Source organism: Cyclopterus lumpus, chromosome 20 (assembly GCF_009769545.1).
Source record: "Cyclopterus lumpus isolate fCycLum1 chromosome 20, fCycLum1.pri, whole genome shotgun sequence".
NCBI classification, from domain to species: domain Eukaryota; kingdom Metazoa; phylum Chordata; class Actinopteri; order Perciformes; family Cyclopteridae; genus Cyclopterus; species Cyclopterus lumpus.
Genome location: NC_046985.1, coordinates 9,470,760 through 9,498,430, shown reverse-complemented (window position 1 = coordinate 9,498,430; position 27,671 = coordinate 9,470,760).

Here is a 27,671-nt window from a genome sequence, read left to right as displayed (position 1 = left end):
CCTCACGTCTCAAACTCACTTCCCCCTTTTCCTTCCAACTTTCCAAACATCAGTTGGGCCTGCAGGTGCAGGCAGAGGCCAGTGTTGGGGGGCTACTCGGTTCACTAGCCCCATTCTCTATGCCTGAATGAGATACATAGGGGTGTCATAGCTGTGATCCTGCCTCTGTGCCAGTATAGAGGCGCTAGGACTGAAGCTGGGGGATACAGCCATGATGTGGATGGAGGAAGGCAAACTAAAGGGTGTCATTGTTTTGTGCTTCACATTTTAAGTGCCAAGCACATGGCTACTGCCATGCTAACCTCCCTCTGTAATGCAGTGCTGTACACTCGTGTCAGATGACTGGGGGGGGTATCAAAGTACTGAACGTGTCAGCTGCGAGAAACTGAGGAAACTACCAACTAATTAAGTGTACACTATGGGAGCCGTGCTTATGGCCACACAAGACAAAACAGTTTTCCACAGCTAAGCCCAGTTAGTGAAGCAAGGTACTCCACTGTGTTGTTGTTCCTCCGTACTACATTTGCTGTGGTCCTGCTGGCTCCCAGGACCCCTTACACTTCAGGGGGTTGAATCAGTGTCATCTCAAGTTCATGCCAGAGGGGCACAGCTGAGAGCTGGAGATGACTGGGTTACAGCAGGAAAGCAGGAGAGGACACGCACAGTTGGTCATGAATGTACAGGGCTAGGAGGAGAAAACAAAGGCAGGAGACAGGAGGACAGAGGGGAGATCGGAATACTTTAGGGACAGAGGGGCGGCGAGGTTAAAGGAAATATAGAGAGGGAGAAAGCGGGGAATGGGCGAGGAAGAGGAGGAGGAGGAGGCGGGTTCTCTGTGGTTCAGTGACAGCTGAACACGCAGCACATGCATGTGGAGGGAGCTCTCCTCACGCCACACTTCTGCTGTGCCATGCATGTGTACTACTCGTGATTTAACACACATGAAAACCACACAATGCACGCAGACATGCGAGGCAGCATCTGTCATTATATATTGTATATTATATTTAATATATATACCAATAGAACCAATTGGCAAATCCTTAAAAAATATTTTATACCCAGAGTAAACTAAAACGTAATAGCATTAAGGCACTGTGTTATCTTGGGTGGAGGACTTGAAGGTGCTTCAGCTCTATTGAGCTACCAAAAAGTTACATGTTTTTAACTAACTCAGCTGCAAAAAACATGTAAATTAGGGTTGGTGCTGGTTTGGAGTTTGATTACTACTTTGTAAATATCTTAATTGAGCTATTACCCTTATCCATTCACAATGATATAGTTGTTTGTCTGGATGTAAACATGCTTTGTGTGTGTGGAGCATTTAAATTCCAGGTAATACACCAAACACTGAATAACACAGTATATCATGAGGCTTTTTTGGGGGGGGCGGGGGACTTAAAAGGTTGCCAGTCATTGGTACAATAAACATCATGGCTGACACCTTTTCTTCAACAGCCACTGTCAAGCAGCTAACAAGTCATGCTGCAGACAAAGGGAAAACACTAACACATAATGAAGTCATTAACAGTAACCTGAGATCAAGTGTTAGGTAATGATGATAGGATTTAGAGGTCTCTTGATAATGACACCCACCAACATACTTAAGTCACATGACAGATGTGCTGTCACCTCTCAGACAGATGTTTACATAATTGTCAACCAAACCACAAACCAGTGGAAACGATTTAGTTTACAATGGAAGATAACATTACATAACATCATCTAATTTAAGGGGTCTTTAGTATTAATTAAACCCTATTAATTAATTCATAAGCCATGCTGCTTTTACGTCACAATCACATGTTTTTTCCAGCTTCCCCAAGACTGCAGTTGATTAATTCTTCTGCAGATAATTTTGGATCTGAAGATTATTAGTTTGATTTCCATACAAAATATCAAACGACAGGTTGTGGCATTGGTAATGACAAACAGGTGTAAATACTTGCTAACCTCATCATATCTAGTTCAAAAGGAATGTAGCCTATATTGGGTAACTCTTGGCATGGAAAAAGGCAAGTGCATCCAGATTTCCAAATAACAACAACTGTCAGCACAGACTGATTCATAGACTTTTACTAGCTGCCAGAGGCACTTAAGAACACACTGACGCCCTTATTGATCAAGCCTTTAAAAACACTGTGTGGCAAATAGGAGGCCCCATATTCTTTGAATCCATGGAAAGATTCATCAAAAGCCCATCTTATAAATATTTTAATACCATGTTGCCTTGAATACAGTAACTACAATCCAAAGTCCAATGATAGTATAGTATACATCCTGTAGGAATATGATGGACCACCCAAGGAGCTATCCTAAAGCAGGATGGACGTTCCAAGAACCTCTACAAAAGTTAGGAAAAGATAGCGAGAGAAACCAGTCCTATCGTCCCCCTGATCTGGTGAATCACAGGATGACAGAAATGATTTGGGATAGCCTTAAGGTTCAGTAAATGGGTAAATGGCTGGGAACATGGCTTACCAGTGCTGTAAGCCATGAAGATATGAGACAGATACAGCGGAGAGATACTGATCACTCTCCCTGGGTCCAAGTAAGAAGATGAAAGACATTCTGACAGCTAAGACAATGGTGGTCATGTAGCAACCAGGTTAAAAAAAGCAAAGCCCTGTGGACCTTTAAGACTGCAATACGACTGAATCCCACTTTTAAATGTGGTGCCTTTTGTCAGTCTTGTCAGACAGAAGCCGTTAATAAAGTGAACCCACCTGGGAACAGTAGTAAGACAACCTGCAGCACTTCTCATACAGCAGTAGTGGCACAAAAATGAATTGTTCTTGAAGTATTAAGACATCTTGATGTACACACAAGATTGCAAACATATGTAACAGTGGTTTTCCAGTTGGAACAAACTATGAACCACAGTGTGGGTCGGGAAACCTTCACTCGGGAAGAAATCTTGGTGCAAAATTCAACAATTTGCATTATTTCTTCTTCTACAGACATCATTTGGTACATGATGGTGCTGGATTTTGTACAGAAACTGTGCGTGTTTAAGAAGTTAATTTCAGTATGAAATATGGTTAAGCCCTACTTGAATATGAACCCTTTTGCTGGACCTATCAATAAGCCACAGATATAATTAAATGTCAACAAAGAATGTGTTTTTACCTCAAACATATTCATAAGAGATGAAGGAAAACATGAATTAGTGTAGCATTTCCCTCCATGACTTCACAGACGCAACTCAGTTTCTTGGGTAGCAGGAAAATCTGCTCCAACTGTGTTTGTTTACAATGATATTCTCAGCTAAAAAACAGGCCAACTCTTTGTTGACTTCTACCAAATCCCCCCAAAAGACATTGAGTGAAGGCAGTAATTGTTGTAATAAAGCCAGTTTCCACTTCCTTCCCGTCTCTGAGTTTTTCGGAGTCTCATTCTCACCGAATAGTGCTTCGTTTCCGGAGGCCTGACTCGCTAATCCTCTAAGGCGAGAAGGTGAAAGGCAGGAGCAAGGAGAAAGGGGGAAAGCTGTACGTGGGAAAGAAGGCCTATGTATGCTACAACATTCAAAATGCCTGGTTGAAAATAATCCCATAAAGCATGCCGCCAGTAGCCTGTTGAGAGAGAGAATTAAGATTTGCGTAGGGTAGATAGGCCGTTCAATTATCCCCTCAGAGGCCCTAACTGGCCCCGGGCTACGATAAGGACAGCATTTTCATTCGTCAGCAGAATGTGGCAAGAACAAGGGAGGTATGGTCAGAGCATACAGAGGATGTTGAAATATACTGTATTAGCTTAATGATACATTAGCTCCAGTAAATGTTCAGTGCTGCCACAACAGCACCATACAAAAATCAAATAATGAGGAACAAGAAATAAATAAATAAAGACATCCACTCGTATCCATATGGAAAACGTGGGTACACGCAGTCGTCCAATTAGAATACAAACTATGTTTTCTGTTCAGGAAGATGAAAACACAGGGATGTGGCTGCGGCTTTTTAACAGGGTGTTTGTTGGGTTCCCGAGCGAGGGGAAGCACCGCGGCTCTGTGTGATTTGTGATTCGCATGCGGGTGGCAAGAGAGGCCTTTTAAATCTGTGTCCTGGCGTCCGTTTCCTCTCTCTGGGAGAAAATCAGCAGCATGAACAACTCACCACGACACAACTGCACAACCACTGGGATGTTTATGACCCACTGAAGGGCCACAGAGAGCAAGAGATCATTTGTATGAGAATAGGTACAAGAACAGCGCCCTCCCCTTCTCTAAGCTCCCTCATTCAGCCTCTTTTTTTTACACTCATCGTCCCCTCTGCCCGCTACCTCTTTCAACACGCTTCTTTACTATATTTATGATTTTACCATTTCCTTACAACCCTTATCGGGTCTCGGGTCAAGCCCTCGGTTATTAAAGAATGCCCACAAAAATACAGGATGACAGTTTTTGAGAGAAGACTACAGAAGCCAGGTTTCCAACAGGTGCACATTTCAGTGATGCCTTTGTGCATTTGGACACTTTTGTGTCTCTATACACCTGAGCCAACTAGCACGCTGAAGGTGATGGGCAGCCGTGACAGGTAGATCACATTGTGTGTGTGTGTGTGTGTGTGTGTGTGTGTGTGTGTGTGTGTGTGTGTCAGTGAGAGAGTAGTACTAACAGAAAGTTAAAAGAGCAAACATCAGATTATTTTCACTTAATAGAAATGCTTCAAAGAGGTCGTTGCCTGGATTTGAAAACTCTTCCGTAATAAAGCTAATATAAACAAACCTTTTTATCATCATGCACATTTAATTACACTTATACATGAAAACATTGCTGTTGCTTAATAGCATTAAACTGTAACACACTCCCGGGTTCCCATTTCACGCTCATCCAGCAGACTCTGGAGTCTGGAAACATGGAGCAGACAGCCCATCCCAGAGGAGAATTCAGAGTCTGGGGCTGTGTGGGTGGGTGAGCACTCATTTGAAGAAAACTCCCAATAATCCAATTAAGCACATAATTTCCTTTAGTACACAGGAGTTGAATCAACTGTCAGAAAGCAGCCGAGTCAGAAAAAGTGAATAGCAAAAAGAATGGACAGTGAAAAGAGTAAGAAAAGGCTTTTCTGTGTACTGTTCAGCTGCCGCAGTGAACAAAATGCAAACAAAGCTTTAGAGAAAGAGGCTTTAGATCTCGGCAAACATGGCGGGGCCTCCCGCGCTCCACTTTGTCTGCTGTCCTGCTTGGCTGGCGCTCAGCTCTCTTGTCCAGGACCAGTCTTTAGTAGAGATCCCTTGACCAGGAGCCAAGCTGCCTTTCAGTGTGTGAGTGTGTGCGCACGCGTGCTTGAATATGCATGAGAAAAGATGGGGCTCCTCTACTGTTTTGTGTGCCGTTTTATAACGGCCTCATATGCACAAAGAAAGACATTGAAAAGAGGAACAGAAATAACAGGAGAAAAAAAAATGCATGTTGGCGATATAACATAAATCCCACACTTTTGTAAGTGTAAATGCAAAGTTGTTTCAGTGGATATACCCATGCAAAGAGAGGGACATTAGAGGGGAGAAAAACAGCACAGGAATTTAGAATATCCACCAAGTAAGCGCTTATCTTCCCTCTGAGGCATGAAATCTCTGCCACAATGACGAGGACGAAAAGGAGAAAATGGGCATTATCTATTTTTCTGTGCATTTTTATAGCTCTTAGAGATATTTTGCTTCAATATGAGAATCGGATTTCCAATATCTCTTTTTAATTTGATATTAAATGGGTATCATAACATTTTGGAGATAAACAATGTGTGGTATCAACAAAGGCTTACTAAAACATAACTTCGGATGAGGAGGTAAAGATAGAAACAACGTTAATAAAGCCCTGTGTTTTCTCTTCTCCCCGTCCCTCCCTTCTCTTGAATTTCACCAAGACCATCTGATAACGCTGCCGAGTGCTCATTGAAATATTGCAGGCAAAACGGGCAAAATGTAAATCTACAGGGGCAGATCAAATTGAAGTAAGTCAAATTTAACTATGGCAATCATCACAACAAATAAAGATGTGCAAAAAAATACTAAGAAAGTGAAAGCAAGGAAGAAACAGGAGAAGAAAGGGATATAATAAGGCAAAAAGTCAAATCACAGCATTAACTACTTTTATTAAATATATACTACAATGAATGAAATATCTCCCAGACAGGAAGATAGGGAACGAACAAATGAAAGATAAAAGAGACACAGCAAAGAAGGTATTAAAAAAACAAAACAGAAAATGCCTCAATTTGTTTAGCCCAGGCCTAAACTGTCAAAAGGGGTGCTCAACATGTATTTTTCAAGCTTTCATATCCTAAAAAGAACCCCTCTTAACTCCTCATTCTTCATTTCCTGTTCGTGTCCGGGTCCAGATGGCCAAAGGATCCAGAGAACATCCGTAACGGAATAACTGAAGACTTCATGACTGAGCCGGTGCCGGGCAGGATGAAGTATGTGGGAGGTAGAAGGATTTGTATCATAACAGTACATGTCCAGCTTCTTCTACCCATAAATCATCAGCTGTATTTTTGCAGGGGACCCGATAGCGGATTGGTTCGGGTGCATTCCACAACAGCAAGTCTCCGGTTTGATTCCTGGCTGGCCAGACCGTTTGCTGATAGTGACTTCTCTACTCTCTATCTCCACTGACACTGTCCAAAAAAGGCAAGAAAATAAAAATAAAAAAAGATATTCACTGGCATACTAACCCAGATATGACATGGCATCTGTAGACATGCTTATAAATGTCACTTATCTAAAACAGCTGATTAACTCTGTGAGGGTTCAATTTCTAAAGAAAAAGGATAGTCTCATTTTGTACAGCGATGAATGTGTTTAGCTTGGTGTCAGACACGCTGGAACCATACACGCCAGAAAGAAAGTGATAAAACATGTTGAAGGCTTTATGGACCCTTTGCTACATATTGTACACCACTTGAGCTGATGGTGAAATCAAAACTGTATGCTGACTGAATCAAAAACAGTCATAAATATAATAGCCTATAAGTTAGATAAACATGCTTTGGGAATGCCAAAACATTACCGCTGTTGAAGACTTTTCTGCTCTTGACCTCATCCAGGTATGTAAAGAGAATGACGGATATAAACTGACAGGTTTACTGTAGGCAATGAAGTCAAGTATTCTACTAAACTGACAATTTATGATAAAAATGAGTGTACCAGCAACAAAACGCAAACAGTGACAAAGTAAGGAATCATTCTCATCTCTCTCATTCTTCTACTTTTATTACAGTCATAATTATATGACCTTATTTTTCTATTTTTATCATAGATCTGTATTGCATCATGTCAAACCATGTCACGTGTGTCCATGTAATATGTTCTGTTGGGAATAACCGTCATGGAAAATGTGGATTAAAGAGGCGACAGCATTACACATGCGAAGTGTTCGACCCCAGGTAAAATAGGATCAGAGATGGCCAAAGAGATCCAAGCAGGTCAAGCCTTTTGCAAGTGGATGTATAATCCAGACACGCGCTGCAAACCTAGTGATATAGCAGGTCAAATCATTCAATTTCGCAAAGCTGTCTGAATCCCATTTTGGAGAAGCAGTCACTCAGCTCAGCCACAAGTATGTAGAGTCAAAAGGTCTGACAGAAATTGCCTATAAAAAAATGGTGCACTTTCCACATCACATCAAGTTTGCCATATGAAGCCCATGCTCTTGGCATATTCTATAATGACATTAAACAATGGTGTTCCATGTCAAACAGCAAGTTGGTGCTCTCGCATCACCGGCCAAATAGAAATCCCAAGCTCAAGTTTATATCCAAGTCAAAGAAAACTAGGCTGCTGGCACCACAAATGTAGAAATCTGGATCAGCAGAAAGTCAAAGGGCTTTCACTTCAATGGCTTCGCTACCACAATTAAGACTTCATAACTATATTCCAGAATATAAAACACTTAAAATTAAGCCCTCTTGCATTGCATTTGACTGACAAGGCCACAACAATCACAATTACTCACAGGCACAAAGCAGGCAAACAGTGTTTGGCCGAGATGTGTGTGTGTGGTGCCAGTGTGCTGTACACAAGCCAACCCTTTGGAGTGAGTAGCCAAGGGCATGCAAGTCCAAGAAATGGAATCCATCTGGAATGGAGCAGAAATGCCACTATTTTCAGCTATAAATAGAACAAATAAGGACCACAATCAGAGTGCTAATCCCTCAACAATGTCGCGGCTTTGCGGCATTACTTAATGTTCCACGAGAAGACTTGGAGGAAACATCCTGATCCATCTAAGTATCACGTTGTTCCTCCCAAATAAACTGACCCTGAACACATTGTAATGTGGGGAGGGCACATGACCCTTGACCTGTGTTGGAGGAGTCAGAGAGATCTGGGATTAGTAGTTTATGACACTTTAGTCATGGACTTTCACCAAATCCCCCTCGTCTCAGCGAGTCCTCTTCAGCACAAATGGAGTGGAAGAAAACGCTGCAGTCAGGGACACCACACTCTATTGTAGTGAGGATTGATGAGAGGGCAACCGGTCAAGTCATTTCTCTTGATCTGGCTGGATGATTAAAGACTCAGATTTAACAAGTGGTTTTCAATAATCTGTAACTGGTACAATGCATCGTGAAAATGACATAAATCTTCCAGTCTTCATCTCTCCAGATTTGCATCTTTTTTCAAAATAAAAGAAAAGAGCGGTGACTAACTTGGCATCGCTACCGTCTCCCGCATCTGTGTACACAAATATATGGCAGCAGTCCCCTTTTTTAAACTGGTGCATCTTAAGCTCATTTACCCAATAGCTATTCCCCCTGTGGCATTGTGTTTGCTCCTTCTTGCTTGACATGGGGGAAATATATTAAAATGTATGAGCCTTTATCCTACCCCGTTGAAACAGAGCCAAGTTGTATTTGCGACAATACGGAACGAACACACACACACACACACACACACACACACACACACACACACACACACACACACACACACACACACACACACACACACACACACACACACACACACACACACACACACACACACACACACACACACACACACACACACACACACACACACACACACACACACACACACACACACACACACACACACACACACACGTTGCCCCTGACATTGTTTATTAGTAGGAGGGCCAAATATCCATGCTGGCAGTATGTCTGGGATGAAATAGTGTACAGGAACATTACATTATTACATTTTTAGCAGAAGAAAAAAACAAGCCTCCAATCCACAGAGACAAGTATGCAAACTCCAAAGAACATTTAATTAAAAGTAACAGTCACAACTTTCTTTGCTACTGATTTACGCTCTGCACACCTTTTTCTTCAGAATAGATTTATTAGAAAACCCATCTCGTTTCGCCTTGTGTCATTCTCTATATTTGGCCATTATAACACTGCTTGAGTTGTTTATAAAAGATATCTTAATAAAAACAACCCCATCACCCTGATTTGGCGTGTTTCCCTCCCCCCCAACACACAGTGAGGCCAAACCGGTCTGCAAAAACCTGGGCTTGAGGAAAAATGTGCTATCTGCTAACACGTTTAACTCCCTGAGGGAGGCAAACATGCTCAGACTTAATGCAAAACATATTGAAGTATTAAAGCCAAACATCCTTGTAATGTTAGCAACAAAACAATACAACACTGTTCAGCAGTATGTGCTCAAAAATGGGCCTCATCAATGAAATAAATAATCCAGCTTTGTAATAAGATGAGTATGAGAGAGTTATAGCGTAAGGTTTGCAAATGTGGTGCAGAGACTATCTGGAGCATTTTTTTGTCCGACATCAGCTCTGGGCTCAGTCTTAAACACATACCAATCATTATTGGCAAGTTGGTTCTGGCCATCCACTGGATAGGAGAAGGTTATCAGATATCCGCCCTGAGTGTTGTGTTAAACAACCCCTACAGCAGTCCTTCGCTTCAAAAATGATAGGTCTTGCTGTAGACTTATCTATTGCATATCACAGATCCATACGCCATCACAGACGGTTTGCTCATAAGACTAATAGAGGCACATGGCCTAATCAGGTTGTTGCAGGGGCCAATCTTGGTATTGTGTTAACTGCAGAGGCAGTAAAAATGTATGAAGTAGAAACACAGAACAGTTTGGATAACTCCTAAACGAAAACATTTTACATTGGGAATTTCTGAGCAAGGGATGAGAATCCTCATGTATTTCTCTACAGCAGCATAACATATCTGCTAATAAAATATATAAAATCTGTACTTCTATCAATGGCGTTTATTCACTGCACTAAATTGCAGCATAAAACCACGGAGGAGAATGTAGCGATCATCATGGTCTACACACCAGAGCACTTGAGTCATTTTCACTAAAAGAGTTTGAGATTTTATGTTCCAGATATAACAGATAATGAGAAACTAACTCGAAGTTACTTGTCCACATCAATCTGCCGAGCTAGCTTCTGTGTTGTGTGCCTGTATCCCTGGGAGTTGAGAGGTCTGGAGGTAAAGGGGAAGCTCAGGGTAAGCTCACACTGAAAATAAATCAACCTTGACCCATATCCTCTTCTAACTCCTTTCCTTTCCTCTTAGACCTCCCAGTTTCACTGGGCCCAGCAGGACCACAAGCAGCTGTATGAAAACAAAACTAAATCATCTTCACCACTGGTCTAGATAAACAACCTTGCCCAAAAACAACATTACAATATGCCAATCTATAGAACACACCGAAAATACTCTCTGCAGAGCACTGTAAATGATACTGTAATTAAACACATATTAAATCATTGAATGTTAATTGCTGCTTGTCAAAAGGTCTATAGCTGTAGTTTAGAAATGGAATAACAATACTAACTCTCAGGGGCTTGATATTGTACTCGGAGCTCAGCAAGTTCACATGAATTGCAGCAAAATCCGATGCTTTATTTATTAACCTTAAGATGTTCTCAAAGTTGCAGATTCAATGAAAGTAGTTCATACGTGCCTGAGAAAGATCTCTTTGTCTCATCTCCCTCTCCAAAATGTGTTTTATTTTTCAAATCAGTTTTTTCAGTTTAGTATGTATCCAACTAGTTGCTAAGGAAAGTCCAATAGACACAGTTGTGAAACAATTTCTTATAAATCATGTCATTGAACAAACTGGTATGAGAGTCTGGTCTCAGTCTTGGACTTGTGGGATGTATGACTCAGACTTTTAAACTTCACTGTACATTGCAGGAAAAATTGCATACAAAAGGAAGACTTCTAACATAATGGTAAAAAAAAAACAACAACAAAAAACAGCATTATTTTCCCCTGGCTATACAAAGCATATGCAACAGTAATATTAGGTGCTGTATGCGACTTATGACATGGCAGTATATTCATAGGTTTGGACCTATTTCTCACACATGGTATAATTTATGATATAGTTGAATGAATTAGATGTTTTATTTGGAACTTGGACAGACAAACTTAGACAGTACAAAGAAGCCAGAGTATATGAAGGTTCATTTATCTCCTACAGCAGCAACATCATTATCTTACAACACCACCACCATGGAGACGGACCTACGAGACACACGGCAAACTGTGTGTGTGATCACGTGCACTGATACTCTATTATATGTGCACTGACTATAAGTAAAGGTGGTATCATCAGGTATTTCAGAACAGTTACTAATATGCATGCAAACACACACGGCTTTCTCTTGTGTGACATAGTGGATGTGTTTGTTTGTGTGTATAAGCGCAAATGGTGAGACGGAAAACTATCTACCATTACCGTTTAACATACATAATACAGATAATCAGCAAAAGTCAGAAGATTGTATTCTGCTAATATAATTAAATTCTTTATTTCTATTTTACTTTTCTGGTTTTCAAATATATTGAATATTTATTTTTCTTGTTTTCTTGTTCCGAGGTTGCATGCAAAAGCTGTTGTTGACTCTACTGAATAAAAAAATAAATAAAAGGTTTGTTGGTTTGTGGTCAACTGGTTACCAGAACCTCCTGAACAAGTATCCACATGTGGGCCACACAAGGGGCCGGATTACACAATAAGTAAAATGGCTCATTAATAATACTTTTCTATAGCTGTACAACATATTTTAGTTTTAGTTTGAGGTGTTTTACAGTTCTCCTTTTACTTCCGTCTTTGTTTAGTTAACATGCGTGCATGGCATCTATAATCTTAGCAGGGTTGAGCACCAATGTGGCATCGATTGTTTGCAACCCTGAGTCTTGCTGCTAAGTCCTCTCCCTCACACAAGATCCCTTCCAATGAAAAGCAGACCCGACATGGCATCAGTTGTGGTGTAACGGCTTTTAGTGATTTTGGTCTTAACCCCAGAGCTTGTTTTGAAACCCTCCAGGGGGGCATTGAATAATGAAATGCAAGTGCTGTGAAAAACCTGGTGCTCCTCCCCTTCATTGCCCTGGTTTAGCGACGACTGCACTGGGAGACTGGGAGGTGGATTCCTCGGTGGAGCAGCACATCTCACTTAGCTAAATTGGCCGTGTCTCATCCCTCAATACCCACTGTTCTCATGGGGGGAAATGAGCTCGACCAGGTGCTATGTAGGATCTTTAGAGTCTCAATAATTTTCGGAACTTTTCCCACACCCTTCATTTCTTCTTTAGGAGAAGAGATTGGTCAGACATGCCTGGATAGCCTTGCTCAACACCTCACCGGCATTACTCAGACTCTGGTCTGTCTTTCACACTCTCCGAGGTGTGCAGCAGTACATTTCTGATGAGTCATATGATACACCCCTGGCACAAGTCTGCTCACATAAGTGCAGCACACAATCTGAAACTCACTCTATTAAACATCACATTTTCAAGAATTTGGACAGAGGGCAAATTGTCCAGATGGCCCTAACTCAGCAGTAGCCATATTAGCTTTCAAAACGTCCCGGCTCAATCCTGAGTTACCATTTACCTGGGGCGGCAGGGCACTTCCCTTTTGATTTCTGCACAGTTGCTCTGATCTGTCAAGCAGAAAAATAACCAGAGGCTACTTCAAAGGCCAGGTCTCCTCACAGCGGCTGAGTCCAAAATGCTGCTGCCTTCATGCGGGGGAGCCAAAGCTAAAAGGCGTCTTTATATGAAAATTGGTTTCATTAGGATCACTGGAATCCTTTGAGGGTCAGTGGGAAAAAAGAAAACACATGTTGACAAGCACAAACGTCTGCACCTTCTTATAAACATCAACCTCAATGCTTTTCACAATGCGTTTATGACAGGACTTTTTTTCCCATTTTGAACCCAAAGGATAGAGCGCAAGTACTCAAAAAGAGACAGTATGTAAGTCTTTAAGATGTTAGGGTGTTGAAGTAGCTTTCTGAACAACAGGACCCTGTTCTCACATCAGTGGTCTGCATATGTAGTTTCTGCACTAACATTTTGTCTCAAGAGGTGTTTTACAGTGTCCAGGGGGAGACTGAGTATTTCATTTTGCGAATGGTAAAGGTACATACACTGCTGTAAAGAGGCAAACACACCAATTACCCTGCAATTGGAATCAATAAACAATGCTCTATTTAACTTGCTTACTTTAACTAAAATAGAAAAATGCGGGACTACCAAACCTAATGAAGTTTAAATTGATGAAAACAAACAAGATACATTTTGAAAGAAACAGAAGGAAAGCAAAGTTTAGCAAGAAGGTGGAGATAAGATATCAAAGGAGAAAAGACACATTCAAAAGCCCTTAATTTCTAATGTACAAACACTTAAAGCTGGAATGTGAAATGATTGGTCAGCTGCTCATTCACACCCTTCAGGTTGGCCTGGAAACGCTTTCCAGTGGTAATTGGCTGCAATGTCGCCCAACCCCTGTCAAGTCAACTGATATCAAAGAATGGAAATGATTAGACATTAAACACAAGAAGAGAATGGAGAACTCCAACAGGGAGGCATTTGATTACAGTCGAGGCTCAGGGCCTGTGGCTGTTCACTTCCAAGACTAGGCGGGGGGTAGTAACCAAATCTCATCAAGCAGTTCCTTATCTGGCCAGACAGCAAACCCTCAGGAGTGTGCTGTACCACGGCTTTGAGCAGCACTTCGGTGTCTGATTTAATATAGACACATATATGTTATTGAATATTTAATAAATAACTATTTTTAAAGGATTTTTTAATGCTGAAAATAGCAAAAATGCATCATCTGAAGAATTCAAGAGATGAATTACAATCCAGGAAAAGCTGGAAGCTAAGCAATTATTGTCACAGTAATAGTCGTAAAATTAGTAGTAATAGTGGTAGTAGTAACTGTTTCTGAACATTTAGTTCTGAAAATGTCGTTCTGAAATTTATTTAACGCCCAATAGCCAAGAACTGCAACACTGAAAAACCTCGTCGGAGAATTGGAAGTTGAGCTGAATTATCTAAATCAGTGGTTCTCAACCTTTTTTTAGTGATGTGAAATATCTTTTCAGCCCCTAACCAGCGCAAAGCAGTTTTGGTGTGCCATCTGTGTCTGATTTAATATAGAATATATAAAATTCAGTTCATGAACTTATACTTATATTTTATTGAAAATGTATTAAATAACTATTTTTAAAGGATTTTTGAATGAATGCACATTTTAAATATATATTTTTTTAAATCTCACATACCCCCTAGAGTGCCTTCACATACCCCCATTTGAGAACCACTGCTATATAGGACAGAGCTATAAGGTGCCGAGGAGCGAGTTGGAAATGATGAGGTGTTTTAACACCACATGAAGTGACGTCTTAGGTAACCTGATCACTATCATGTTCAAGCTCTTTTCCACGAGGTCGGGTTAGATGCTTTGTCATCAAAAGGACACAAAGAGAGGGATTTAAGCTCACAGCAGGAGGTCTTGTAGATAATAGGTTACAGTTAGTCTAGCCCTCCTTCATAGCTCACTGAGCTCCATGTGACTGGGCTTTCAGAAGAAGTGAAGACATTACAGTCATCTGTCTGGGGCTACAAGGATGCATTTTGGAGGGTTATGAGTTTGGCTTGTGTTACCTGGCGCTGCTGGAACTGACCTGAGCGGGACCTACAGATTAAGGAACCATCTGGGAGCTGCAACCTGAGCTCAGGAGAGAGGAGGACCAGCCTGTCCAAGACACCACTTTCACTTATCTACAATCTCACGCACACACACACACACACACACACACACACACACACACACACACACTTAAAGTGCTTTTTAAAAAGGAGAATGCCACTCAAAAGGATAATTTAAATCTGCCATTTCTTTGGCACACAACGACTCAACCACACAAACCACCGAGCTGTGACTATAATGTCATCATCAGGGATTGGAACCAAGTGTGTGTAGTTCCAATAACATTAACGGAGTGATACCTCTTCTCTCTAGCTGATCACAGTTTAAGGAGAATTACTGCATATAAATAATTAAAGCATATCAACTTAATACTTAACCAGGTACTCTAGTAGTTGGATAAAGAAGCTCTCTTGCAGTAAGCACACAACAGCTGTTAATTCAATGTATTCTGTATCGGCAGATAACCAATATTCTGATTGCGGCAGAAAAAACCCCAAATGTCAGTCCAGCTCCAGTGGGAGAGACAAATAATTATTTTGCTCACAGACAGTTTAACTTTTCTAAAGTAAATATTTAAATTGCATCTCACTGGACCTCTATATTTGTATGAGCTCATAGACATGGTTAGTGTTATATTGTCAGTTTGAGAGGACATTAGTCAACATTTACTGAACACACCAAGCTATCTCATGGCAAAGAATTTTCTTCATCAACTAGCTGATGAAGAAAATAAGATGTTTTTTCCCCCAAAAGACGGTTTGGTTCTCACTGATGAATTTCCTATTTTAAAATGCCCATATATCATCAAAGAAGGGTGCTGACCTACGCCACTGTAAATGTTTCAGTGAAGCACTCCAATGATTGAGATTTCCCAACAGTACAATGAATATAGTATATCGTCAATCCATGTTGAAATTCAAAGGTCAGCACAAGTACAAGACAAAAATCCTTAGATTTGAAGAACAATCCCAGTTTATGGAAAAATAATGTGCCTTTAACCACTGCTGCAACTCACAATAGTATGGCACTAATAAAAAGTGAACACTAAATCATTCATATTATGACAAGTGTCAACATATGACTGATATCCCCAGCTCCAGATGTGAAATACAGTAGGCATGACGTTGCTGTGCTTGTTTCTGGCCCTTTGATCCATTAAAATGGGGTGCATCTGCAGGACATTTTGCCAAGATATTATCTCATAAACAGCCACAGGGAATGAGAACCAAACATTGTCTGAGAGTATAATGTAGGAGATGTAGGCAGTGGTTTCTTCACTTTTAATGAACCACATCAGGACTTTTCTACTGCCTGCTGTTCTTTCACCTCCAATTTGACAGCCTTTACACAATCTCAGCTTGACTTTGCCGAGCTGATGTTCTTCAGAAGTTTTGAAGTTCACTTCCGCTGCAGTGGCGGCTCACATTGAAAAGTTTCATGTGACTCTCAAAAGGCTCCTTTAGGTCCCTGTGGTGGCAGTCCTAATCAGTGTGTTGCACCGAACAGCCAGCCAGAGGACCAGAGCAATGCCTGGTTTCCATCTGAGAAAGAAATGATGACTCCTAATGCCAACCTCAGGACTTCCTATCGCGTGAGACACAATTCACTGATAAATCAATTTATAGAAATGACTCATTTTTAAAACAGGGCTGTTCATGTCTCTGTTATAAAGGCCCCAAACCGACAGCAAATGTCTAAGTCAATCAGCAGTTGTTTAAAGATTATATACAGAAATGATAACTCTTATATAAATGCATAAGAACAATGACAGAATGGCCACAATGGACCATAACCACACTAAAAGCATTAAAAAGAGTTCCTTATGAAAAATCACCATCATACTTTCCCCCTTACACAACTGCTGTTTCTCAAGCTATACGTGCCCAAGCAATGGTTCTCTCGTCAAGTATCTACCCATCCAACTGCAGGAGGCAGAAGGCCGTCGACCCACCAGGAATAGCCGTGGACTTGTCTTGAGGCACTCAGGACTGATTGGTCTCCATCTCCCCAATAAAGTGTTTGTTATAATGACAGCCCTATGCTCCACACATTGCTAAAAGCACAGGCCTCACAGCTGTTGCCCTCAAACAAGCTCACCAAAAACATGAGATCACCATCTGCTAGTTGTGTCTCCTCCAGATCATTAATCAAACTCCCTATCGCCGCATTGATGCTGTAGAAGATATTGTTCCCACCACATCATTCGGAGCGCCAGCGCCCACATTGTTTCCTATATGACATCAGTGTGTAAAAGCAGTTGTACTGGAAGGCCATCTAATGCGGTGATAAAAATGTTGGGGCATTATCATAGATAGCATAAATCATGTAGGGCAATGCTTTAAAAGTAATGACAGTTACAATAGTTTTACTTCCACCTCTTGAAGATTCAAATGCCATTGAGTGGTTGTAAAAATGGTGTGGAGGCCAAGAACACATTACGCCCAACGATAAAGATTATCATATGAACAAACAGAGCAAGGAGATCAAAACTCCTTTATTTCTGACAAACCAAGAAAACCCTTCAAACTACCGCTGCTATTTGGAGTTTGATGGTATCCGCTAAAAACGATGTGGCCGGCACCAGACAAACCATCTTACAGTGCCATGACAGAACACCCAACACACACAACAATACCCCAAGCAATAGCCATCACTTCCTGCACCCAAGCAGTGCCACCCAAAAAACAACAGCACTAACCTCAGACCTCAAAAATGAGGTTGAGGAAGGAATTTAATTAAACGTTGTCTGCAATAAAATGTTAACCGTTCTAATATAATGCAACATGACAGCTAGTTTGGTACAGCAAGCTCCGGTATTAAGATATTAATGTATCTACATACCAATGTGAAATTTATCTGTCAAAAGACGGCATGTGAACAGAATGTAATGCATGAATTGATTAATTCTATCACATGCCCCAAAGATACCAAGAAAAGTGCCTTCATAGTGTTTTAATTAACAGAAATGCACGGTTGTAGCTTTGAGCGGGGATTAGGTATGGACCACCAGAACATACAACACCAACATATAAATACAGGACATATTTTTCCTCACAAAAGGACTAATGGTTGTCAAAAGCAATAAATCAAAAACAAACTTGGCATCCATCTGCTTCTTTGAACACGGTAAGTCTGAAAGTTAATGCAGAAACAAATAGTGTTGTAATTCTTTTTAAGGTGTTTTCTGGGTTTAATACAGGCACATGTTTGATGTGGCGGACCTTGCAATGATTGTTTAGCCTGGACATTTTTTATTTAGATATCTATCAAAACCGTTGCTGGTTTATAGTCTGATTCCAAGTCAAAGTTGCGTATTCATTTATGGTACTGAGATTCTAGGACAAGTAGCAACTTTGTTCTGCCAGCAACTGAAAAGAAGAAGCCTATGGGCCTCAGCTGAGGGGCCTAATGTAAAAAAAAGAAGAAGCTCTACCTCCCTCCCACCCATGTGAAAACCATCCCATGGGTTTGGACGCGCTGTGAAAATGATGACGGGAAATGAAGAAAGACAGTTTTGTTAAGAAAAATAAAACTAGCTTATTTCGTTGTTGTCAGGGATTCTTGTGTGTGAATTACTATCTGGTTGTCCATAAATTTGTGAAAAATGTCAACCATTTCCTCTGCTAAATATCCGCGTTGTCCAGGTGTTAAACAGCCTAAATGGGCCGCTTCACTAATGGCTCACATTTAGACTGCGGCTATAGCTGGCATAGAAGCATACCAGCTGGGATCCATACTATTGATTTCATATGATAAATCATATGAGGATATGTGTGTTATGTGGGCTCATACAATTCCATTTCTGTACTAATAAATTGTTTGTTTTCACAAGGCTTGTTGCTTTGTTATTTCCAATTTATTAACTCCACTTCATACCGACATCTACGTCTATAGGTGATCACGTTGAGGAAAGTGGATCATCAAATCATCCATAACAGGTTTGCACACAGATAATGTGTCACCCCTGATAGATTTTTCACAAATATAGTCAAATATAAATGTGCTGCACGTTTGATGTTATTTTCTGGTTGCCAAGAGTTACAAAATGTTCAACGCTGACTAAAAAAGTACTCATTGTAAAAGAGATTACAATAATAAATTGTTCCTCAGCCACCCAATCACAATGGAGGAGGGGCATGACAAATACCAGAAAGACCAACCGTCACATCCTCCATGTAGGCTACGAGTGCTGCACAACAACAACAATTGAGGAGAAATTAATACACATAGAATGGCAGGTCCGTCCTCTCTTTCTAAGTGCCTGTACTAGTTTTTACTTCTGCGGATATTTCGTATCATAGCAACAAGACGCTACCTACGCATCTCAGCTGAAAAAAACACTGCCTCACCAATAAGTATTCAAGTAGTTTTAAAACTGTAATCTTTGTCATTCAAAAAGCATACCTAATAATAGCCCCACAATAAAACATTAATATAGCACTAAAATCAGGATAAATTAAATAATTTGATCAAAAAAAGGCAATGATATTGCATATTTCACTGTTGAGCCAAAACATTATAACCACAGGGGAAAGTGTGTGTGTGTGTGTGTGTGTGCGTGCGTGCGTGCGTGCGTGCGTGCGTGCGTGCGTGCGTGCGTATATGAGTGTGAGTGTGTGTATATGAGTGTGAGTGTGAGTGTGTGTGTGTGTGCACATATGTATTGGTGCTGTTTGGGTTCAGAAGCTGTCATGTACCATTCAATGAAACATCTGTGATGGGAGGTTCCCATTTGACAAACTCAATGACCCACTTGCCTTCATGTTCTCCAGTCCCAGAAATGGGCTGCTACAGTACGAAAGCCTAATGGTGCCGAAACTGAACTGAAATCCTCTGCGTCAATGAAAATTCACGATAAGAACTGTACATTTTGACTTAACATTTTCAGGAAACAATTACTGATACATTACCAGAAAATTGTGTTTAGAATTAGGCTATCCAAGAAGTCAAGCCAGGCCAGCTCACCGTGGACAAGTTTGAGTGAACTTTTGAGACCACTGTAGCAATGTGCTTGAGGGCGTTTGTGGCTGCCCTGCTTCATGCTGCTTTATGAGAGTACATGCTGTTGTTTTTACATGGCCTTCCAAACCTTTAACACCACTTTTGCTGTGATTCTCCAACTAAGCCTTTGAAAGTGGGAGCCATCCTTGACATTAATCCTGAGAGTGAAAGTACATGGTGGACACAGACATCACTGAAAAGATGCAGGAAGGTGGGACGGGGTGAAATCTGTCTTGTTGCTTCTCTACCAACTGCTGCCAGCTGTGATGAATGTTTCCTTCGGCTGGTTAGTTAATCTCCCCCAAAAAATGGTGCCATGCATTTTGCATGCAACATTTCTTTACGATTTAGAGACTGGTGAGATTTGGTTAAGCAATAGGAGGAAAAGAGGAGACAAAAAGAATATAATATAGATTTTACAATTTTAATTAAAACCCATCTCATTTATTTCCATTTCTCCTCTATTCGTAAAAAATATAAGACAACATACATGTGTTCTTCCACATAGAAAAAGTAGCTAAACATAAGAGGTGAGATTAGGAGGCCCCAAATCCCAGGTAGTAAATCCGAGCAGGAGGATAGTAGGAGACAGGCGGTAAACTAAAAGACCGTGTTAAGAACAACATAAATGAATAACACCTGTTATTCCAGGTTTAAAAAAAGACGGCAACAGAAGAACAAAGTATAGTGTAAACCCAAAACTACCTCACTTGTCGTTTTTTCCTTTCTTCCTACTCTCAAATTTACTGCTTCTATGACAATATGCTCACTGTTTAAATAAGCGCTTCAGAAACATCTGGATTCACTGACTGATGCACAGCTTGTCCATAAACGGCTGAGGATGCAGCCCTATTTGCTTTTGGATGATGCAGTCTAGACCATTATCAGCAAACCTATGTACAAAAGAAGATGTATTTCACTTGTATAAATACTTCCCGGACCGGCTTTCAAAAACCAGCTGACTGCCAAGACTCATTTACGAGGTTAGTCCCTTAAGTAGATAACTTGTAGTGGTCACTTGATATACACAAATTGTAAACATGGCAAATGGAAATAAAAGCATTGTGAGAACACAAGGCAAATAAATGGCCACATTAAACTGAACATACAATATCTATGACTCGGTACAATCCCTGCTGCTGTGCATTATTTACACTGTGAAGTTATATGCCAATAAGTTCACAGTGAAATGAGAACCACTTTGCTGAGAAGAGTAAACTCATCTTCATGTAATGATCACAAAATGATTTGGTGACTCATATTCTCTATCAATTTAACTTGAGGAGTACAATTTGACTGACACAACAAGAAGACTTGAACCCTAATATCTTTGTAATACTGGCTCACAGAGCTGACCTGTGAAGATAACAAGAGGGGACTCTGTGAAAATGACCATCCTTTATCAAAACTGGAGCTCATCCAAACCTGCTGGCTTGACCTCGACACCAGCCCGCCAAAAATCAAACAAACATTACAAACGTTTGGTGGATTCCATCAATAATTGCGTACTTTCAGAACAACCCAGTGGAGCATTAAAAGCAGTTCCTGCATGTATTTAGACCACACTGGACCAAGATAACTATGACAATCTGACATAAAAATAAAAAGGGATGTATATTGAACCCACCTGTTAATAAGCCCCCCACCCACCGACAGTTGATATCCCATGCATAATTCCTGTGTAAAAGAGAACAGACGCAAGCGTTTGTTCTCTTTGTGTATTTTAGTAGCCTGATACAAAAAGGCTGCAACTTAAGGGCTGCTTGGCTAAAGAGGCAACGATTTACAAGAGCAAGATGGATTTGGACAGACATTGAGAAATCAGGGCAGGCCTGAGTCACCCTGCCACAAGAAAGAAGGAATGAAAGAAATCTTTCATTGCTCTCTTTGAGTTAAAGTCAATAGCCTTCTTACACACATCAAAGTTGAAGGTCTCTAGCTTGACCAGGCTTCCCCCTTTGTCAATCTATTACACTGCAACAAGCGAGTTTTCCAAAACGGAGCACTAGTAATGGGAGTTATTATGGCCTTGAAAAACAAAGCTCTGGCTTTGAATCGTCTGCAGCTATATAATCACAGCGAAAAAAAGAACATTGACCCCCAATATGTAGTAATCTAATGAAAGGATTAACTTATCCTATAGCAATGGAAGTAATATTGTTGAATAGAAAGCCCCAAAGATGATTTTAAACAATTCTAAATTCACAGGTGCTATATTAACAGTTCAAAACTTCCCTTCATAGCAACCCTTTAATAGGTGGAAGACAACCATGCCAATGTTGTCAAGTATTATAAGCGGGGAATATATTTTATACATAGCGCAACGCGTCACACTCTGTAAACCACGCCGACCAGAGGGGAGGACAATCACCACATATGCAATAAGGACTGAAAAGCACACAAAATGTCTGTAGCTACAGCTAAAAACATCAGATCTCAGCTAATCAAGGGTTATGTTCGCACTCTATGACTACCAGAGGTCCAGTTGATAACTAAATTGATAAATACAGTCCACTTACAAAAATAACATGAGCCGTGTTTTAGAAAGCTACTGTTGTGCTTGAGCTTGAAATACGGTTAGCCTAAAACTGTCATTTGGACAAACTGCTTGATGCACTTTTTACTGCGTCCTCCGTCTTTTGGTTCGGCAGCTTAGAAACCCTTTTCAGCATTTCTCTGTCGTTCGTGAGAAGACAGAGTTGACGAGGAGGCACCTACAAACACTATACAATTAAAGGAGAGCAATTAATTGGTATCCCCTCTGGTGTGGGCGTGACTTTGTTGCGCTCTTTCTCTATATAATGTATTTTTTAGTCGTTAAGGGCATGACTCTAAGGGTGGCAATGTCAATGTGTCCACTTTGGTCCAGACTGAAATATCTCACTTTGGTTAAGGAATCCATGGTTCCAGGAGGCTCAATCCTAATGACATCTAGCGCAACAAGCAGGTAAAAGTGTTCACTTATCCAGTGAAATATCTCAGCATTTACTAGATGGATTGGCACAACATTTTATACAGACATTGATTATCGCAGATGATGTATCCCAAATACTTGGTGTAGTGATATCCATACTTCTCCACTACCATAAGGTTGACATTTGGAGGTCTTGCAGCTCTGTTGAATCTACACACCTTTTCCTCACTCTCTCTCTATCCTTCTGTCTTCCTTCGCCTAATCCTTAATCTCCCTTCTGACATCATTCCAGATATTGACTGGTGACATAGGTGTTTCATAAATCTGTTTTCTCTCCTGTCAGACATCGCTCCATCTCCTTTTCTTCCATCTCCTTGAGCTATCCCTCCACACTCTCGGCAATCAAACCTCACTCAAATAGTCCCCGTATCCTTATATCAGGACTTGATGAGGCGGCATGTTTTCTTTGGGAAATGACTCATAAATTAAGGAGCTCCCAGGCTGGCTGTGAAAGAGCCAGACACGCATATACAAGGGTCCCTGATTAGTGTGGCTGGGAGAAAGGCCAGACAGGCCAAGGCTGCAGGACCCATTTAGAACCATCCCTGACTTGAAAGAGGAAAGGAACACATATTGATCACATGACACTGGCTTGGTCAATCTTAATAGCTTGGAAACGAGAATGCATGAGCTACCACTCAGTCAAAAGTCACTTTCACTTGGTTGAAAAGGAATGTTTAAAAAAAGTGTAACTTTTGGATAAATACTTAATAATACTACAATATCAATTATTATATAGCTAGACTATTTCCCATACGATCTCATGGTTGCACGGTATTTTGATAAAGACAGCAAATGTTGCACGCATTGCTGAAACTCAGTTGGAGCAGTCAAATTTTGATGAAATAGGATTTAAATTTGCTCAGGTAACATTTTACATAATTTGTCTTTATGACATTTCACACACTAAATTATTAAATGGAAGTGATCATGAAAAAGTTAGATGCAATGCTTTTTGACCAGGTGGAGATCCAGTGTGAATACAAACTGCTCTAAACAGACAAAGGGAACATATATCCGCAAGACCGTTCCTCAAACTGGCATATTATTGCCATGAGCTTCTTTGTGCTCGGAGGCTTGGTGTGGCATTAAAACGACAGAAAAAGGGAGATAAAAAAAAAAAGAGACAAAGTGAGAGACCCCTTCCTTAACTGCACCCTTCAGTGACAAATCAGATATAAGTATACTGACAATGTAAAAGGTACAGTCCAACTACTTTGAATCGTCAAACACAGGAAAACATGCCTAATGGGAAGAATCTGTGTCCAGGAGATGAATGCCAGAAATCTTTACATTTGCTAAAGTTGTAAAAACAAAGTCTGCTGAAGAATTATAGTAGCACTCAGGTTCTGGACTTATTTCAGTGTTAAAAAAGGCTGTCCATTGAGTAAAACCAGGATGATATGCTGGTGCTTATCTAAGTGTTCACCTCAACATATTTTATTGAGTGATGATAGCATTAAATTCTGAAGACAGACATTTTGCATTAAAGACTGGCTACATTTCAAGGAATTTGCAGTTTGAATATTCTTTCTAAAAAGGAAGACTACAATGCTTTGTTTAAAACTCCAAACTCATTATTCTTTGAGCACACCACCAGCATTTGTGGCAATTCCAACCAGGGACCTTTGTTACATGCCATACCGCTAACACCAAATGTTTTCTGTCTGTATCTATACACACGAAAAAATTAAAAAGGATAAAAAGTAGTACAAATAAAATAATCTGTAGGCCTTAAGACAGAACATAAAGAAATCTGTATCAAAACATCCCTGAGGTGATTCAGACATCACTCTCCAAACCTCCGTTATGTCATAGAAAATGGAAAACCGGAATATACAAAGCAAATATATTATCCTGTGTACAAGTACATTAGAGGTCAAAATGTTCAACAAGCATGGTCTCAACAGCACAGCTTCAGACAACAAGCAATGTATAGCACAGGAAGTACCGGACGTCTAGGCCGAGAAATAACATGCTAATAAAGGTTATTCAATTACGTCTTTAAACAGAGACACGTAAAAGAGGAAATGACAGCCTGCAAAGAGGGACTCCAATAACTTCCGGAATCTCCTGATCTAATCAGCAGGTCTCAGCCACTCAACGTAGCCTGTGTCTTTCAGTCACTCAGACGTTAAAACTAGGAAGTTGATTAACCCTTTCAACGTTAACCAACATATATTATTAAGAAAATATTGCTTTGAAAAAGATCAGCAAAACTCGGAGGAGCGGCTTCTCACTAGAATGAGGATAGCCTGACCTCGTTGAAGATTCTCCCAAATTAAGTGAGGCTGGGCCAAAGCTGACCCCAACTTTTGGACTTTAGTTGTAGCATTTATTTAAACAACAATTTGCCTAAGCTGTACACAGACTGCATTGTGTCATGCACAGCTATAAATCTACTGCTAACTTCATATTCACCGTCACATACACAGCAGGGCTTGCAATACACTGGCAGAAGCCCTGAACGAGTGTGTCAGACAGCAGGAGGCGATGTGTGGGAGGTGGGGAGGGATGTTTGTAATTGTATGACATCAGATCATCTGTCCCTCCATAAAATATAATTACAAAAACAAAAGAGATGACAGGCACACACACACAGCTGACCAGCCCGCAGCTAAACTAATTGATTTGGTGGAGACTTACTGGGAAAATGCCTACATGTGTCCACAACAATGCACACAACACCATGGCTGCTAACTCCTCCGGACAGGTGATCTGGAGAGTCCGTCGCTCGTTTTGAGCCTACACAGCTACAAAATGATGGATTTAACCTGTTTGGGCAACGGGTTATTGTTGCAGCTGGGCGGCTTCCTCTGCACTTCAACCACAGCAGCCCTGCAAGCAAGGCATTTAGCTTCCTCTCTTAAATATGAGTACAGCTTTGAGGATTATAAACATTATACAAAATGTTATGAACTTTTGACTTCTTGGTGGGTTATTAAGAACAATGCTGTATTTCCACATTCGCCGTTACAGCACTTTACCGGCTTTAATTAATTAAAAGGTTCCATGGGGCTAAAGACACGTAGCTGTGAATGGACGAATGTGATGAAAGTAACATGCAGAAGGAACCTTTACAAAAATCTCAAACCAACTTCAGCTTATGCAGACAGTCTAGGTAAGTATACAATGTATAACGTCTCAACACCTCACACAAATAACCCTTGAATGCTCAATTAATGTCCTGTTTTTTTTCAATTCACATTCTCACTAGAAGGGGATTTCAGTTGTCGGAGGAATGTGAGTTTAAACTTTATGGGCACTCCCTAAGGATCCATAGGGTTATAACAGTTTATTTTAGCACATTCTCTCGGGACTAACGTCTAACCTACTCCTCAGACAGACATAAATCCAATTTGAGTACATACTGAAGTATCAAAAAACAAACAACACATTTAGCACAAGGTACATAGGTGCCACACATCACTGGGTCAATCAGCCCAACAGGATGCCATGCATCTTTATGCCCAAACTTTACAGAGAATAAAAGCACACTCACTTTAACATTACTGGCTGTTCAACAAGGTATTCAAAACTTCAAGTCAAGCATGTTTCTCACATGATTAAATGAAGTCTGTTTTTCTAAGAATGCCCTTCAGTGCAGACAGCAATAAAGAAAGATTCAGAAAAGTCTGACCCCTGAAACAGAGAGCTATATTCAGAATGGCCAGGTGACGTCGAGCTTTGGGGACAAACTCCCTCAAAGCAGACAACAGCAGAAGCTCTGTTGGTGCTGTGGCAGGGAGACGAGTCTGAATGGTCCTGTGCCTCATTCCCAACAGGACAAAGCACAAGGGGAAGAGAACAGTAAAGCCCCGAGGAGTGTCCTGTGATGACCATTTTATCACACAATCAAACTGCAGAGCAGCTGTCCCTCACCCACCTAGACTGACCCAGCCAGGTCAAGTCTGCTCTAAAAGACAAAACCCTGATACAACTGACTGTCAAATTAGCATGTTATGGTCTTGGGTTGTAAGGAAGGTACAGCAGGGAACAAGGAGGAAGGTGGAGAAGAGGGTGGGCGAAAGGAAGTGAGGGCTTTGACTTGAATACAGCAATGGCTGTGATTGTCATTCATACTGTTGTAAAGTCGTAGTGGCGTGTAATGAATACTAAATGGGTCATTATTCACAAAGGAAATTGTTGCTGATCATCCAAGGGCCAAATCAATGTTAGTTAAGGAAACTGAACAGATCATGTAAAATTGGCTAAAAACTACAGCTGGAACGACTCAAGCTCATTTGCAGACCGCCAAGGAAACAATTCCTCACACATTAGAAATCCCACATTGGACCCAGCACCTGCCAAGTGAAGTCACCAGTATTAAAAAGACACATTTAAGCAGTAGTCCATCAAAAGACTTTTTGCAGTAAAGTGATAAACAAAACATTCAGCAGAGTGATGGATAGATGCTGGAGCAGAAAAATGTTAAATGACATATATCCTGAATCTAAAAGACCTGGTAGCTGCTAACTACACAGCAAATTAATTTACTTTGTTAATGAGCATGTGCATGCAGTTAAGAAAACAAAAACGAGAGGAGAGGAAATAACATCCCTGAGTGTAAAGTCATCAGGTCAGATGTTATCATTTAACATCTTAATATTAAATTGTTTACAGGAGCATTGTCACCCTGATAAAACCAGAGCAGTCTTTGTATTATTACTTTTTAAAGAATTAACAAAAAACAATAGTTGCTTTCAGCTTTCATTTATATTTG